Source organism: Pangasianodon hypophthalmus, chromosome 1, assembly GCF_027358585.1.
Source record: "Pangasianodon hypophthalmus isolate fPanHyp1 chromosome 1, fPanHyp1.pri, whole genome shotgun sequence".
Lineage (NCBI taxonomy): Eukaryota > Metazoa > Chordata > Actinopteri > Siluriformes > Pangasiidae > Pangasianodon > Pangasianodon hypophthalmus.
In genome coordinates, this window is record NC_069710.1 from 17,534,070 (window position 1) to 17,541,893 (window position 7,824).

Sequence of the window (7,824 nt, forward strand, 5' to 3'; positions counted from 1 at the left end):
TTAGTAATATAGTTCAAACAGGAGGCTTTGTTCTTCAAAATAAAATATAATAATAATTATAACAATATATTATAATATAATAATATTTTTTTAAATTTTGTTGACAGTTTTGAATAGCTGAATAATGTAATCTGAAACAGAATAAATGGTCTAAAAGATTGTACATTATAATTAATAATTATATTTTTTCTAAGATATAGATACAACAATTATTTTGAAGAAAGTTAATTAAGTTTTAAAGAAAAGGGATCTCTGTCCTATTCACTGATGTTAAAGCCACGTCAAGTTTCTTCCCATCAAAATATCATGTAACAATAATGGTAAGTTAAATCTAATTTCACCTCATTTGAACTGTGATTATTTCCATACATCTCTAACACCACAATTAATCAACCTCTTTACTGCTGGGCGTTAATCCTTTTTAACTTACCACAATTGACTAATTAAACTAATTAGGACGAATAATGAAGAGATTGTAATTTCATGGTCTTTTTCCTCTATAGCCACAGAGTCACATCCCCCAACCTGAAATGTGCTCAAATATTATTCCCAAAACAAAAGAAATTATTTAAGGAGATTTATTTATTTAATTTATCAGGTGATAGATCTCAGTCAGAAAAGGATCAGAATGAGAATAATTATTCACATGGGAAAGAAGACTTCACAAAGTCTCTGTAAACAATAGAAGGGGAGAATACAAAAACACTTTTAATTATCAGAATTGCATTTTTCTACATGTAATTGCTAATTATGCTGATAGCTTTATCATAAAATTGTTATCTTTGAAAAAGATTTGCTTGCGCTTCTTAACTATACAGTGCTTTTCTTTTTTCCTTCAGTTTTTAATGAATTAATTAGGCGATCACTGTAATTACTGTTTATATTGTTGTTAATGAGCCCAAAGGCAAGCAAGCAGCACTCATCCAAATTACACTCACTAGGCACAGAGCCAAAGAGAGGTCCTAACTGGGTGGTGTGTGTGTGTGTGTGTGTGTGTGTGTATAAGTATGCCTATCAGTATGCATGCATATTTGTGTTTTTCCACGTAACCTAATATTATAAGCTTATTCCTAATAAACAATGTATTTACAAGTTTAATAGAACACAATAGCATACACTTTCATCATGTTATAATGTAAGTGTTTACATTTGTGTTTGGGAGCAATATATGCCATTTCAGTCAATCATTGCAGAACCTGCCACACACACACACACACACACACCCACACACACGTGTTGCAGGCCCACAGTTCCAGGGACCTTCAATCAATCTTCAGCTGTCTGTGTAGAGTTTCCCATGTTCTCCTCGTATCCGTGTGGGTTTTCTCCAGGTGCTCCAGTTTCCTTCCACATCCCAAAAACATACATGTAAGTGGAGTCGCTATGCTAAATTCTCTCTAGGTGTAAATAAGTGTCTGAATGTGTGTGATCATGGTGCCATGCAGTGGACTGGTGTGTAGTCCCATCCAGGGTGTATTCAAGCTTTGCTCCCAGTGTTCCAGTACAGCCTCTGAAACCATTGCGACCCTGACCAGGATAAGAGGTTGCTGAAGATGAATGAATGAATGAATGAATGAATATTGTGTTAATGGAGAAAGTTTCTGAGGATTAACTTCCATGATCTTCTATTTACTGGATGAAGTTCTTTAGGTTTTTACAGAAACATGAGAAGAATAAGTATGGATTTAAATGGTTGAGTGATAGAAAGGTTTATTCTAATAGGGATGTCTTTATAAAACCAAATTAAAATGACCTTCATGGCATATTTTTAAATGAATGATTTTTAAGAACCATAAAGAGTTTAGTGTTTTCTGTGAAAACATCAAAGTTAGTTTTTGATCTGAGGAGTAAATTGTACGTGGGAGGAAATGTCAGTTTCTTCATTCATTAATATGAAATGTAAATGATATTTATAGAATAGTAATTAATCCAATATTTAATTATGGATGTTGTAAAACTGCAATCATCAGATTTAAAAAAAAAAAAAATTTAAAACGATGCCTTAAATGAAGTATCATGTGATGTTTAGTGGCTGTACAAGGTAGTTCAGGTCATCTGCAATGATAATGACAAGACTGTATAAAATGTCACATCTAGTTGTGTCTGCTGACAGATTTGTAGCAGTTACCTGTATGATTGAGGTCAGGGCATGTGGCAGGTACACATAAACACACACATACACTCGCACATGTCAAAAAGCAGCAAGGAAACTGTCAGCTATTTAATTAACAGCCATTTCCAGAGCCTTCTCTCCAGATGCCAATTTGACCCAATCAGTGTAGCAGAGGGGAGCAACGTGAGAACAGAAATAAGAAAATGTGAGCACGAGAAAAAAGCAGATAGAAGGTAGAAGGCATGGTACATACTAATATAGATATGCCATTCTCCAAATGAAAAAGTGAATTGAATTATTTTTCTGTGAAATATTACTAACAGCCTCACATTTGCTTGCAGACATTTATCTAAATAGAGGGCCTAATTAATGTGTCTGGTGCCCTTATTATTTTTTGAGGGGATATGCCTCAGTGGGGAGAGACAGAAAGGTCACTTTTAAACTGAAACTCATGGAAAAATATGAATACAATGCAATGGCTGCTGCCTTTACAACCTTTAAAAAATGAACAGTTGGCAAGTAAGATTTCAGAACTCCACAGGCTACTACACAAGCCTAATGCTTTAGTCTGAATACAATAACTTACACAAACTCATTCTGTTCTGCATTCAGTCTTGAACCATCATGCTTTATTCATTTTAGGACTAATTATATATACTGATTTATAATTGGACTAGACACCACATGAAGCCAAAGAGCCAGGAAAAACTAGTTAGGTGTTGAAAAACTAACTATGCTTTTAAATAAGTTCTTATACACTCAAGGAACACTTTATTAGGAACATCTGTGCACCTATGCAATTATCTAATCTGCCAATCATATGGCAGCAGTGCAATGCATAAACTCATGCAGATAGAGGCCTTCAGCTTCGGGTAATGTTCATATCAACCATCAGAATAAATGTGATCTCAGAGATTTTGACCGTGGCATGATTGTTGGTGCCAAATGGGCAGATTTGAGTATTTCTACCACTGCTAAACTCCTGGGATTTTCATTCACAACAGTCTCTAGAGTTTACTCGGAATAGTAGAATAAAGAAAAAACACCCAATGAGCAGCAGTTTTGCAGACAGAAATGTCTTGTTGATGAGAGAAGTCAGCAGAGAATGGCCAGACTGGTTCAAGCTGACAGAAAGAATACAGTGACACAGATAACCACTCTGTACAGTTGTGGTGAGCAGAAAAGCATCTCAGAATGCACAACACATCGAACCTTGAGGCAGATGAGCTACAACAGCAGAAGACCACGTCGGGTTCCACTTCTGTCAGCCAGGAACAGAAAACTGAGGCTGCAGTGGGCACAGGCTCACAAAACTGGACAGTTGAAGACTGGAAAAATGTAACCTGGTCTCGATTTCTGCTGAGGCACACAGATGGGAAGGTCAGAATTTGGCACCAACAGCATGAATCCATGGACCCAACCTGCCTTGTGTCAACAGTCCAGGCTGGTGGAGGTGGTGTAATGGTGTGGGGAATGTTTTCTTGTCACACTTTGGGCCTGTTAATACCAAACATTCATCGCTTGAATGCCACAGCCTATTAGAGTATTGTTTCTGACCATATGCATCCCTTCATGGTGTCAATTTACCCATCTTCTAATGGCTCTTTCCAGCATGATAATGTACCATGTCACAAAGCAGAAGTCGTCTCAAACTGGTTTCATGAACATGACGATGAATTCAGTGTTCTTCAGTGGCCTTCCCAGTCACCAGATCTGAATCCAATAGAACACATTTGGGATGTGGTAGAGTGGGAAATGTGGTACTGCAGGAATTACGTGATGCAATCATGTCAACACGGACCAGAATCTCAAAGGAATGTTTCCAACATCTTGTGGAATCCATGCCACATAGAATTGAAGCTGTTTTGAGAGCAAAGGGAGGCACTACTCAGTATTAGCATAGTGTTCCTAATAAATTGCTCGATGAGTGTATGTTCAGTACGTTCTTTTTAAAGAGGGTCCCTGAGTGATAATTTTATTTATTCAAGCACAACTATCAGCTAGAGGCTTTATCTGTGATAAATTCGCATACTGCCTGGTGCTTCTATTAGTTTATCCACCTTCTATATATCTATCTAAAATGTGGTCATCAAATCATCAAAACCATACTACAGTCAGATATTTCTATCTATAAGAGACCTTCCATTATTTTATTCATAATATAGTATATGATCATTATGACTTGTTTCCCACCTGCCATGGTTTATTCCACCCAAATTTAAGCCACAGAAATTTTCAGTTATAGAAATGGAAAAAAGGAATAATTATTCTATTTCTATCATGCCAACCACAGGTGAGCTGATTTGACAATGTAAATCTCATTGTTTTTGCATGAACTCTGTGCCTTTGTGAACTTTTCGGTAATGAAGCCTTCAATTAGCTCTGGCCAATCAATGTAGTAATTGCAGTGAGAGTTTGATGCAGTGTGGAATCGCTGGGCGCTGCTGCTTCATATCGATTTACTTAAAGCAATTAAACGCTGTTTCTACTGCAATGGTGCCTCAGTCCCTTGCCATCTGCTCCAAGCACACTGCAGTGAGGCTCTGCAAATGGGCAACAGGAAGTCAGGAAATGAATGGTGATAAACAAAACAGTGAAGAACATCTGTAGAACACTTACAGAGCCAACACACACACACACACACACACACACACACTACAACAAAAAAAAGGTATAACACTACCATACACACAAACACATGCAAATATAGGTTCAATATGAATGTCTAGCACTTTCTTTCTTTAATTAAAGAACATATACATAATCATTGTTCAGAATAATGCACGAGTGAAAGCAGTCTGTGAATTAGTCACACTTTAGCACAAAACATATTGTTTTGTCCATTACTTATTGTACTTGCAATTTGCAATATCGTAGTGTGCCATTTGCTGGAGCACAATTTCAGTAAAAGGTGACAATGGTGAAAGCAGTATTCAGTGGACTGCAGGGAATTTAATCTGGCTTATCATCACCACTGGGCTCCAGAATGATGCTATGCACAATAGATACTGTCTGATATTGATTTTGATAGCCTTTCCACCCCTCCAAAATGTCTTTTCCATTCTCCTGCAGGTAATCTTAATGTCTTCATGTAAGGCCTGAGGCCCACTTACGATAGAGACATCGAGGGCAATACAATGATTTTGCAGTACATGGCCCAATATCCCAACCACCTTCTTCTGCTTTCACTAAAAAAAAACACAAATGGAGGACTAATTGTAATGACCTTTGGAAATAAAACTCTACAGTACGTTCATTTTCAGAAGGTTCCCTGAAAAAGAAAGGGGGAGGGGGGTGTCACAAATAGAGTAGTACCATGAATGGAAGAGACATGACTGGACATGATTCGGGGGGAAAAAAGTGTCCAGGTGAGACAGCTTTATTAATTTTTTGCAATAAAAAGAAATACTTTGAGACTCTTTATATTGTACATGGTTAAGTATTCTTTAGACCTGTGTCTGTTTTCTACAGCTAGATAAAAATAAAGACCTACTAATTCAACTCAGAAGAATATAGCTGAGCTTAGTACAGAGTTTGGTGCTGTGAATGTGTTATCATTGTTCTGCTATTTTATCCAGAGCATAACACATGATAAGTCTAGTTAACTGTTTAATTCAATAATAGTATTTCTTCTCATTAGGATACACAAGCTATACAAGATCATTGTGCAAAATACTGCACAAGTGAAAATAATATACAATCAGATATGAGTATAGAACATAGAGATGTGTGTATGCTCTTTAATTCTTTGGCCAAATTCAGTCTTTTTCCCCTTTACACAATGGTTAGTACTCGTTACTGGTGCACTTCAAATGCTTATGTTCTACAGCCAGACAAGACAAATATAAAGAGTGATTTTAGCCATTTAAGCTGGGGGATAATTTGAAACTCAGCATTGCCACCTCACTGGGCCCCTTTTATCCTGCCATATTTACACCCTCCAGTTTTAAGTTTAAATTAAAGCTCAGGAATCTATGATCAGGTTTTTATACTGCACATCAATCTATTATTATAATACATTTCCTAAATTTATATCAAGCAAATATGACAGTAGTCTGCCATCCTCTGATTTAAAATCAGCATAAAACCTTACCCGGCCTACATAAAGAAGCTTTCACATGAACAAGCTCTCCTTTAAAGTCTTGAATAAAGCACATTTATTAATCCTTGAGGGGAAATGTGAGGGGTGTAAAAAAAGAGAAGAAAAAAGTGGAACAAAAGCACTTTGCCTTTCTTTTTATTTCACCAAAAGCATCAGCAAGAAAGTGAAAAAAGGAAAATCAATTACCAGGCACACCTGAATATTATTCCCTGCACCATTCCTTTGCTTCTTCCAAAAAAAGCCCAAATTACTCAGCAAACTTATCACTTGCTGTGGCAAGACTGGTATTAAAGAAAACAATCAAGGCGTCAGGATTAATCTCGGACAGCCGCCTTATCTTTAACTTGCACCTTTGTTATTTTCTGATGAGCTGCTCCTTTCTGTGCTGCCACATTGTGCCATACCTCACTGCCTCCTTTCTCCAGCTCCCTGGGCTGTGGCGCAGGACCTTTTCAGTTTATTAAAAAACCTTTATTTGTGAAGAACAAAGACGAGATGAAGGCAAACAATAAGGTCAAGCAATCTCCTTTCTGCCAGCACTCTGTCCTCTCACCTGATATTTGGAGCATTATCTCTATGTGTGTGTGTGTGTGTGTGTGTGTGTGTGTGTGTGTGTGTGTGGTCCAAATGCACTGACAGCAGCGTTCTCTTATAAGTGACTGACACACATCAACCTCTAGCGGAAGACCTTTTCACTGCTCCTCCTATCAAAAGGGCCACAATGACAACTTGTCAAACTAAAAGTGGGACTCCACTGATAGAAATGTGCACATACAAAAACACACGCATGGATACACAAAGGTGTAAATGTAGACACACAGATTAAATAGAAATGGCAGGAGCTGCATTTTAACCTCATGGCATCTTGAACTCTATCAGCACCATAGTTGTGTGCTGAATCAGTAAAAAACTAAAATTCATATCCATTTCAGACTGTAGGCAGAATTCACCCATTGCAGCCCCACCACACAATGCAAAGCTCTGCAGATAGACATAGTCTAGACTGTAATCAGGTGGAGCGTTGTGTTCTAGGTCATTCCATACCACCTTCTCGCTCTCTCTCCCCCTCCATCTCTCTGCAATGCTCCTTCCCTCTCAAGCAAATCGAGACTAGCATCTGCAGTGACAAGTGCTCCTGTTCACCTTTTCTCTCTTATCTCCTCTCTCCCAGAGAGCTCCTTCTCTCTTTTCACCCCCTAATCTCCACTTTCCCCTCTCTGTCCCTCGCTTCTCCTCTCCTCCCCTCTCCTCCTTCTCTGCTTCTGTATTCATCAGGTCTGGCTTGTCCACGTACGCGATGGCTCTTTTATCTGCCCCTGAGAGGGAAAGGAGAAAAAGAAGCAGTGAGCAAAAATGATAAACAAATAAAGTATGAGAATAAATTTCACATTTGGTTGTGTGTGGTTCTCTTTCGCTTACAATGAGAAGAGAGTTGAGCATTTCTTGTCAGAGTTCATTTTCTTCTTTCAAACACTGTAAAGTAACAAAGCACAGTTCTGACATTTATCTGTGTCTAGTTTATGACATTGTAAAGCTAACCTGCTGAACACTGCTGAGGAGTTGTGTTCTCTGGATTGCCAGCCATAAGCGTTGCAGCAACTGTGTATTA